The following is a 10,938-nucleotide window of genomic DNA, read 5'->3' as shown; positions in this document are numbered from 1 at the left end:
GTGGAACATCGAAAAGGCATTGCATTGAACATTGTTCTCTTGTGGACAAAGAAATATTGGAGTGCATGAGTGATCCTCCTAGCTTTTTGATTGACCATGTTAGAATTTGGGGCTACACATTTTAAGAATGCCATTTTTAAGGAGAAATCCAATATCTTTGGTGTCTACCAATCTGCTCTGCAGAAGGAGATGTGCATTACTTTCTACACTGATTGCTCCATGACATCCTTGGGTCCTCTACGCATGATGGAGCAGGGCATTACGAGGATCATGGGAAAAAATCCTGCACAAAATGTCCTGAATGAAAGTTAAAAGGTCACTACTCCTGAGCAGGCGCTCAAAATTGTTACCAATAATGCAGCCTGCATGGCAGTGGAGGAAGCCGACTATGTGATTCTCGCTGAAGACCCGATAACCAGAGGCAAGTTTAACCCGGTTGGTATACAACACATACCAGTACTTGAAACCTGGGTCAAAGGTATCTGCAGTTTCAAGAAATAAGAAAGTGCATGGCAACAATGAATATGAGCAGTTTGATTTGTAGAGAAGGGTATAGTGACTTTAACAATTAGTTTTAGCAGCTATGGAGAATATAATTATATTAAATATAGCTATATATGCATGCATCTGAACATACAATAATCTGCGCTGCGTCGCGTTTAATGGTAGGAATAGAACCAGTATATTAGATATGCGTGACAACTACCAATTTTAATACTATATATATATATAGCTTGCCTCGATTATGCTCAAAACAAGCCCTGTCACATATATATATATATCACTGTTCTTTTTTAAGTTGCTTATTATTCCCACAGTATTCCTCAGTGTAAACCAAAGTACAAAATAGACACATGCAGTGTAAACAAGTAAAAATTAACATACAGACTACTTCTTCCCATGCATGTCGTCCACTAGTAACATCAAGTATAAACATAGTAATGGCCACTTGCACATGATTCTTTATTGTGTGCTAAAAATAGAGAGAGGGATCACGTTTCGTAAGTATATAGCTATAGCTATAGCATAACTGGTAGATTATATTATGATAGAATTTGGCATTAAGGAGGCCAGGGGGATAAGGCCTGTATTCCTCTCGCCTGGATCTGCCCCTGCCATTCTATACAAAACCCGTATTTTTCAGGTTTTATTTTTTACGATTCAAATCACAGCACATGCATGCATGCATGCCCTTACTCGTATAGGTGGGTGAAGGAAAGCATTCAACTCAGCCTATTCTCAGACTCAGCAAAATTCATATTCCTGTCCAATCCCTCTGTATCGAGCATATGTTATAGATAATACATGGGCATGAGGTATCTATGTGTTATAGTGTCCCATATCACGAAGGCTTTGCCCGAGGGATGAGGGACACTATAACCACACTATTCCTCAGCCACTTTAGTACCCTCGCTACGCTCGGGATACTAAATCAGTGCCTTTGGGCTTCTAAATCCCATAGACACCTCCAAAATACTGTCTAACTCATTTAGATACTAGTGCGCATGCGCAAACCGCTTGACTACAATACAATTACTTGACAACACTAGGTATACTAAGTAAATTTGCAGGTATACTAAGTCCCATAGTATACCTGCTCTGAAGCACTTTTCCCGTGTACTTCCCAAGTACTTCCCATGTACTACTAGTGTCTAAGTATAGGATATACCACACCTAAGAGGAGGATATGCACCCATATATCCTCTGCTATCGTGGTTACTCCGAGGGGTATGTAACCATGGTAGCGGAGGATATATAGGGTGAATATCCTCCAAGTAGGTGTGGCATATCTGACTTATACCACGTGACCGCAGCACTATAAAAGGACCTCCCCCTAGCAACAATTCAATCCACGATGCAGACTGCAAAAAAGAACAAGACTATGCCGGATTTTGCAGCCGTCAAAGAGCTAGTTGAGCAACATGTTGACTCCTACAGATGCTCAAGAGTTTCCTTGGTCCAAGCGTTGACCATTCAACGTCCCCTACTAGAGTTGCAAGCTCTTCTTGAATAAAATGTATCTAAACCGCGCCCATGGACCCATGGAAGCTTAGCCATCTTGTTGAAGAGCACCTTCTGTGTTTCTGCCGTCGTCTTAGTACTGTCAAGCATGACTCTTTTCTCTTTGCTTACTTTCTTGAACAAATGAAAAAACTAAAAAACAACTTGAAAAACTGTGCATGCCTGGGGCTGTATGCTAATATTCTATATATCCTACAGATGAGATCAATTAGTGGTGAAGTAAGTGTGGTATAAGTTATAGATACGTAGTACATGGGCATGAGGTATCCGAGGCTATGTGTTATAGTGTCCCATAATTAAACAGCAAAATGTCCTGTTCTGACAAGCTAGATGATTTCTGCTTCTCTGCTAAAAAACCTTTGCATTGGCCTTGCTTCAACATTCGAATGGACGAACTAGTGACTTCATAATCTACCTTGTGCAGGAAGCGCTCTGCAACAAATGAGCCCAGCCTCCTCTTTTCTCTGCACTCAAGCCCCCCCACCCCAGCTCAAGCTTCTCTTCTGATCTGTACGGCTGCAAGGAACAGCTTGCAGCAATGCTACAGTGCACTATCGTTCCCAAAGAGACACAGCAGTCTACTGAAGTAAACAATTTTGAAACATGGCTGCAGGATAGAAACAGAAGTCAGGAGGACAAAGTTAACAAATGCTACAAGTTGAAGACACGCTTTCATGCTTGTGACAATGGACCCAGAACAGTTAAAATCATTGGTTAGTGTTCCTCGTAGAGACAATAAAAGATACTGGGGAACCCTACCATCAACCCAGCAAATGCTATAGAAACTGGTAGTGAAAAAACTGAACAGCCATAGCTAATTATCATGCAGTACAGCTTTATTATCATTTCTGTACATTCAAAAAATTATACTTGTACTTTATACCCTCAAGCTTATAATTCTCTGGGAAACCCTCGAGTAACATCAGTTTGCTTTGCCTCGCGATTCATTCCAACAAGCCAAAGCTGTAGATGGGCGCGGCCCGTCTATGGCCAAGCTGATGGCCTATCTTTGAAAGTATCTTCATGAATTTTTCTCAGCATTGGATGAAAGTGAGTTTAGGGTTCTTGACTATGGAAGTGGCCCAAATATTGCAAGCCTAATTACTGTTAGGAACTTGATTGAACATGGTAGAACAAGAACAGTGTAAGTGTTAAGGTGTACACTTGTCTAGAATAGTAGACAGCTATTTTTAGCTTTGTTTTGTGCTGTATAAACTTCTAGAACTGCAGCTTAGTTTTCAGTCTCATTATTTATGCTTTTTGTACAGACTACAAACTGTGCTGATAAACCGCTATCTAGCATAGCTGTATATCAGCTCCTCGATTAAAGCAATTAAAGGAGACTGTTCTATTCGAGTATTGATGGGAGTTCGTCAAGACATGGCTTAGTGACAAAAGACATCACGACTGGTCTAACGAATTCCAAATTGTCGTGTGCAAACTAGAGGGAAAATCAAAACAAAAAAGTCGGCAAGGGCTGGTGCAAAAATTAATAAAGACATTACCAGGATGTCTTTATCGAGAAAGAATTTGAGTGCAATAGCAGAGAAAATGTAAGTGTAAGACGATTGTTATTCTTAATAATTATCCCGACCTAGTGGTCCATATTATAATAATGTTGTAGCTCTGCATATAGAAAATGCTGCTACAAATCTCAATATGAATGGGAATTTTTTTAACGGTTGCTTTCTCCTGTGCGAGAGAAGGGATTCATTATTCTCTACAAATTTACCCACAAAACATCTGGAGTTATCTATACTACGAAATTGCTGAGAAAAGGTACAAGTCACTCCATGCCGAAGAAGAAAGTAGGATGTATTGACATTGTATATACATGTGACTGACTCACTGTACAAATTATATAGTATGGCTCCGAGTGGTAAATTAGATTTACACATGCATGCACCAGAGCAATGTGATCTGTAGCATGCATGGAGAGAATTATAAGTGGTAAGTACATGTACTTCAGTGGAAAGTGCTCCCTGAAGTGGGTCTTGGTTGATATACACAGCATGGTGTCGATGGTGCATGGGAATCAAGTTCTATAACCTTGCAATACAATTAAATGTTCACCTGAGCAACTGAAGCGGGTGTGACCACGCTGATCAGTAACGTAGTCTTTAATATTGAAGTTATTTGATGATTTCTTTAATGACTTAACTATCTTAAACCACTACTCTTGGGGACGATTTAAACAATGCAGTTGATGTTAAAACTTCAGTGTCGACACTACGGTGAGTATACCCTGGACTTTATCACCTCACTCACTTAAGTATATAGTATCAATATAATCCTGAGGGAAGATCCTACCAGTGACCTTTGATCGGGTGCATGGAAAAGAAGGAAACGGAAAACGGAAACGGAAGGCGGAAAGCGGAAACGGAAAACAGAAAACGGAAATATCTCAGCTGTGTAAAGTTAACGACCATTACCATTCTGTGTTTTTTGACATGAATATGAATATGGATAGTAGAGAGCTGAGTTGTAGGAAGCCTATCTAATCTATCTAGCTTCAAGGAGCTTCAAGGAGCAATAAGATAAGGTAGCTTGAGACAAAGGGGTGCTCCAGAGCATGCTTCCTACGCTCCTGGTCGATCAGAGTGAATGAAGTGAACCTGTCAGTTTGACTGATATGAAAGTTGAGTACATGGAAAAGCAATAGGAGGCCAGAATCTGAGAACTGAATACATCCAGCTTTCGCAAGTAACAGATGACGTCAGGCAAGATTGTATGGAGAAGTAAGACCCTTGGCAAGGGTCTTACTTCTCCATACAATCTTGCAGCACAGTCCATGTTTTGCAATGGCCTTGCAAAACATGGACTGTGCTGCAACATTGCATGGCAACTTGATGGCTGAACCTTACACAAGATTGTAATTTATGTTGGACAGTAAGACCCTAAGATACAGCTGCAATGGCTGAACCTAGCCATCTAAACAGTACTGCATGGTAGCCTTGTACTTGTCCGGTTTTCGGTTTTTACTTCACTTGCTTCATGTTCACTCTCATGTTTATTTATTGATTTATATATACACAGAATGGTAATTAAACTGATGAGAGTGAAGTGAACATGAAAGCATAAAAGCACTGTACTGATGAGAATGAAGAGAACATAAAGCACCCCTTGTCTCAAGCTACCTTACCTAGTTGCTCCTTGAATGTCATAGCTAGATGGATAGACTTCCCCACAGCACCCCGGGGCCCCCTACAAATACATCTTCTGCTATCAACTTTCACTACTGCAAAAAATACAGAATGGTAATGGTCGTTAACTTTAGATAGCTGAGATATTTCCGTTTTCCGTTTCCGTTTTCCGTTTCCGCCTTCCGTTTCCGTTTTCCGTTTCCTTCTTTTCCATGCACCCCCTTTGATCTCATGCACTTACCCATAATTTATATTATACAGTCTGTTCTGATGCTATGTGGGAGTTTTATAGCACACCCATAGCTAATAATTACAAGTGCAAAAAATATTTTGTGAAAAAATGGGGAAGAGTAGGGTTGGAAGAGCATGCGCACTGAAGTAACAAAAAGTTCGAAAACAAGATTGTGGGTTGGTAGTCTATATAGTCTTTGCATGCTCCAACTAGTTGGGGGTGCATGGGGCTCAATCGGCTTTGCGATCTAACAGTTGGGTTTGTGCGGTTGCATCGACGTCATTGCATTACGTCATAAAAAGTTTTTGGAGGACAACCTCCTGAAAATTTCCAAGGCGGCTGCACAGAACTCTCAGTTTAGTTTTGCTCTCTTAGCAGAGAAAGCAAATTAAGCAAAGCTAGATTAGAAGGAGTAGTCACCCCACAGCAATAGACTCGTGAGCCGTCACTTTTGCGCAGGGAAAATTAGACTGGTCAAACTCCGATAGAATCTTGTGTTGCACACGCAGTCAGCATATCAGATAAGATTCTAAATGGCTGTGGTTTTCGTGACATCAGTCTACTGCATGTAATACTTAGACTACCACAAAACTAGCTACACAAAAGTTTCCTAGTGCTGTGTCAGTATGTACTATAGCTAGTCTTCATTACTTAAGTATAACTTGCATGCTATGCCTATGATGGTGAGCATCACGTGCATTTAACGTCACTATCAATGATCTTGTGGTAACTGCATGCGGTCTAGCCACTTGAGTTGCCACTATTATAGTAGCAAACGTTGTACAAGATTCTACACGGAGTTTGACCAGTCTACTTTTCGCCGTGCAAAAGTGACGGCTCACGAGTCTACCAGGCAACTCTATAGCAATATTAATTACTCCTGTATTAAGTACTGTATTGTAGTGCTTCGTCAGGTTGTGGTTAATTAAGCATTAGGTTGTACAATAAGCTCACAAGTTTTACCTCTTCAAACACTCTCTTGTAGATCTAAAGCTGTCAAAAGGTCATTCCCCCAGATTGTCAGCTTTCTTGCCACTTTAATTGTTACCATGCATCATTTATCCACCTCACTTTATTGCCTCAGTATAAAGAGAAGGGACCAGTCCAGTCAGTGTCCAGTCCATATGGGACAAACAATTCATCCCTTGCTGGTCGAAACTATTAAACACATTAGGTGATCTTTACTGTATCTGTTGGTAGCATTCATTGTGGCATTATTTCGAGGCTGTTCAAACACAATGCACTAGACCAAGTGGAACTCCTTACCAAGTGTTATCACATAAGAAGATTGCACAACTCTGCATATAAAAAGTTTAGCCTTGGATAAGGTTCATATCCAAGCTAAGTTGTGGTTTAATAGTTATTTATTACCCTGTGGGTTGCCATTACCTTACGATTTCACGTACTACCGTATATTCACCACTCTAACCACATAATATTGTATAGCGGGAATATTTGGCGAATGAGCTATTTGAAGTTTTTGAACCAAATTAGCGTTTTTAATTGTGCGTCTTAGGCAAATTTACGGTATGATGTTAAAATGACCAGCAAACTTTAATTTGGCAGTTTTAAAATTTGGCGATCTGTGGTAAAATTCGCCAAATCGCCAAATTTTCCCATTACGTGTATACAGTACCGTAATACCTCTAATTAAGGCAGCCCTCCAAATACGCGACACACCTGAGTTTACGTAATTTTCTGATCTCTAAAAGTAGCGACAGCTGCGTTGACAACTATTTTTAATGTTGCATCCTAAATGGAGGTAAATATAGCCACACCTAGCCTATTCTAGCCCACTGTAAAATATACATTTTTAAGCGGCTAGAAATCGAGGCAAGTAGACTGAGTAGAGCTACCTCCAATTAGATGCGGGACCCTAGGTATTCAACATAATTTTTCAACCTCTAAAAGAAGCGACCTCTGGCTTCGTAATTATTAAAAAGTGTCGCCTTAATTAGAGGTATTTTACGTTGAAAACACCGGCTCTCGTCTGATCACCGAAGTTAAGCAACGTCACATGTTTTGCATATAAGTGGTGCCTTTAATAAATAGGATGAATACTATGCTTGTATACTGAGATTTGGACGTGTATATACCTCGGGCCGAGAGCTTGCCATTCTCAGTACATACACTCTTATGTTTGATGTCTGGTAATTATTTTTAAGGAGTGAACACTGCTCTGACCATATGGGACTCAGGAACTCTAGCCACTGGGATCGTTGTATTATAATATTAGTCACATCCTCGTAACGGTTCCCCTGAAGAAAGACACTAGACACCCACGTGCAGGTCCCAATGAACAGTAGTGTGCAAAGCAATCCCTCAACAAAAGTTACCTTTGTATAACATCCAAAAAAATTTTCTTTAGAGTCAAAGGTGTCTGTTAGAAGAGATTCCACTGTATAAGTAGTATGTTGTGCTTGTGTGTGAATCCACATCGTAAACTTTTTTACACTAGATACAAAATGACTGGCAACTGCTCTAAGAGAGTACTCTATTATAGCTACCAGCTGCTCTGATGGAGACTTTAGAGGGGCTTTAATACCTACCAGATTTAGAAGGATGCTACATGTTTAGATACCAGCTAGCTGCTCTACCATACTAGCTACTACAGCCTGGCTAATTAGAAAAGAAACGGTAAGCCAATCACATACAATGTACATGCTGCTGCCTGTATGGTATAACATAGTTAGTGTTAACCCTATCCCCTCCCTCAAATTGTGGAGGCTGAGGTTGATATCAGGTACGAGTTCACCCTGGAGAGCATTGTTAGGTACAAATAGATGTAGGATTCACATGACTACATGTATAATTAACCCTGGAGATGATAGTTAAGCAATCCAAACTAGGACAGGACTGTCTACTGGTCACACTGCGCTAACCTAACAGGTAACCACTAGTACTGGTACTCGTAGTTGACTGAAATTTAACCATAAAAGGAACAAAACAATTGCGCATGTGTACTGCACATTGTGTGTGACAGTGTGTACTAAAACTAAGCTAGCCTTTTAAATTATGCTGTTGATTGCGGATTTCAGTACTCTTTTGTGTATGGTATGGTATGGTATTCACACCCTCCTCCAAACTCCCATTTCATACCATGTCATGCAATGACCCTGATTTTCGTTAGTTTGTACAAGACAAAGGTAACTCCCACCCTCTCCCAAGGAAGATGCATGAGGGTGTGTGTATGAAAAAGCCCTGGGAATCATTGGGACAAGTCTCTCAAATTTCTCTGTCAGAAGTTGTCATGCTCTTCCTCATAACACAGGTAAGTCAATTCATAAACGAAGGATGTGTAATAATGGATGTACATGCTATTAACTTGCTTCAAACCGGCATGATGATTTTGTAGCAGCACACGACATATACATAATGTACATGTAAGTTGTATATATACATGTACATGTCAGTTCTACCTCTACTGCCTCCTCAGAGCCATGAGGTATGCTAATGTGTGCTGATAGTCTATTCGTCGGATACCTATTGACACTTCTTCTAGCGGGGCAAGGCCCTCAAACAAAATTGAGTGCTAGTTGTAATGCAATTTAGTTTGGGTAGCTAAAAGTTTCATATCTGATTTGGTACATACAGCTGGTATCGCTTAAATCAACGATTGTTTCGGACACCAAATATTTCATCTTGTGAAAAAAGCATGGCCATTATAAGTATATATTTATACTGGGGTGGGGTCCCCAAAGTTCTGAGGGTGCCCATTTCACTTCTACACCGGTAGCTTTGGCTTTTCAAAACCGGCCTGTTTCAGAGGTGAACTTTCAGTACCCATGAAGCAAATATCCCGTAGCCTAAAATAGCTCATTGGTAACGTCATCTACTCCAGTAATATATATATTTTACCCTATGCACAAATCTGTTACATAATAATTTATTATTACGTCATTCTTGTTTCCTCTTCTCCCAGTCCCCTGAGCACTCTTGGCCACCAAAGTATTGATGTCCATTTCCACTGCACAGAACAGTAGACTTGAGAGAAGGTTCACCTTCAACTTTAAGGAGCTGGTTTGCTATGGACCTCAAGCCTCTCTCAGTGACTGTGCAGGTCCCAACTTGTGTCTATACTAGAGCAGGGAGAGGTGTGAGCTGTCGTTATGTAATACTGTTTTAATTTGTAATTCCCGTTTGTTGGTGGCAATGTAGCCAAATTAAAACTGTTTTCTAAGGGCTTGGGATCGAGGCTAGTGGCAATGTCTTTACTTGACTACATTAGTATGCACTGTACAGTGCACTACAGTGTAGATATAGCACATTATTATACAAGGCCGTAGCAAGCGGTTTGGCTGGATTACTTTTCGTAACTAGGTAGATAATGTCGTCATTATTGAAAATTGCGTAATTGTTTCCTGGTAATACTCAATCAATTAGTGAAATAGTTAGGCCTTGCCAGCATTATTTTGAGACTAATAGGTAACCTTGGAACATAATGAGTAATACTTGGCGGTGGACCTATTTTTTTTTTTTTATTTATTCTGTGTAGGTTATGTTGTGCTGTTGAGATATGTATATAAAGTTTGATACTGCAAAACGTTTTTCATTCACATTAATGAACATGCTGAACAATTCATGTGCAAGGCCTAGATAGTTGGCCTGACTACTCTAAACTTGCTTGCTACGCCCCTAACATAAATACTTATGCCTTTATACTTATGCCTTTATAGATATACATGACTATACATTGTACTTAATACATGTATAGCTTGTACTGTAATATATTTTGTGGAATCCCTACTTTAGTCTACCTTGCCCAAACTTGAAATCTGTGGTACAGTTATATGTCCTTTAAACTCTATTAAACCGGTCAAGTCCCAGTCAGAGTTTATGGGATCATTGGACCTCCTTCCTTGTTGTTGTTAAGGTATCAAGTTATGAATGGATACATCTGTAGTGTGGGTTTATAGTTTAGGAGAATTCCCTAAAGTGTTGATCTGTCCTTATCATTGAGTGCATATTTATTAAGGGCTACAGGGTTTTGCAGAATCTTTGCAACAGTGCTGTGTAAAGCTAGATAGAAGATAGATAGAAGAGGAAGAGGGATTGGTAACGGAAGTACCCTCGAGTAATATCCGCTTTACCCCCAGTTTAATCAAGGCTGTGTCAACAAGCCAAAGCTGGAGTTGGGCGTGGTTCGGCTAGCCAAGCTAATGGCCTATTTTCTACACACAATGCATAATATACCACAAGCAAACATGCTCAGTCTGTGCAACTCACTCATATTTAAAGGTCTATACCTATTTTAGCAGTTATAACCAGTACGCTTACATATTTTAGCAATACAAGACTATAAGTAGCAGCTGTACGCTTATAACTTCACTGGAACATCCCTTTTTACTGGGTGTGGTCAGTCATTAACAAGTACTACACGTGGGTCACAGACTGGGCAGGTTATAAATTGTTGAAAGAGATGATGTCTCAAGGAAACACAACTTTCTTATTTTGAACGAGTTACCTGGCAAAATAACCTCGTTCATAGGGCGTAAAACGTGGATAGTATATTGAGGTTTTCGAGGTTTTACTGCAGATTCA

The 10,938-nt window shown here is 40.0% G+C and overlaps 1 long non-coding RNA gene across 1 annotated transcript; it reads left to right on the top strand.

The window, feature by feature from the left end:
• The first annotated feature begins 6,579 nt into the window (after positions 1-6,579).
• Positions 6,580-9,566, top strand: LOC135343911 (uncharacterized). Its single transcript, XR_010397261.1, has 2 exons — positions 6,580-8,668; positions 9,320-9,566. It is a non-coding gene; the product is annotated as an uncharacterized LOC135343911 (long non-coding RNA).
• Positions 9,567-10,938: the final 1,372 nt, after the last annotated feature.

Source organism: Halichondria panicea, chromosome 11 (genome assembly GCF_963675165.1).
Source record: "Halichondria panicea chromosome 11, odHalPani1.1, whole genome shotgun sequence".
Taxonomy (NCBI): domain Eukaryota; kingdom Metazoa; phylum Porifera; class Demospongiae; order Suberitida; family Halichondriidae; genus Halichondria; species Halichondria panicea.
Note: the sequence above shows the minus strand (reverse complement) of the source record. Positions and strands in the feature narration are given on the sequence as shown.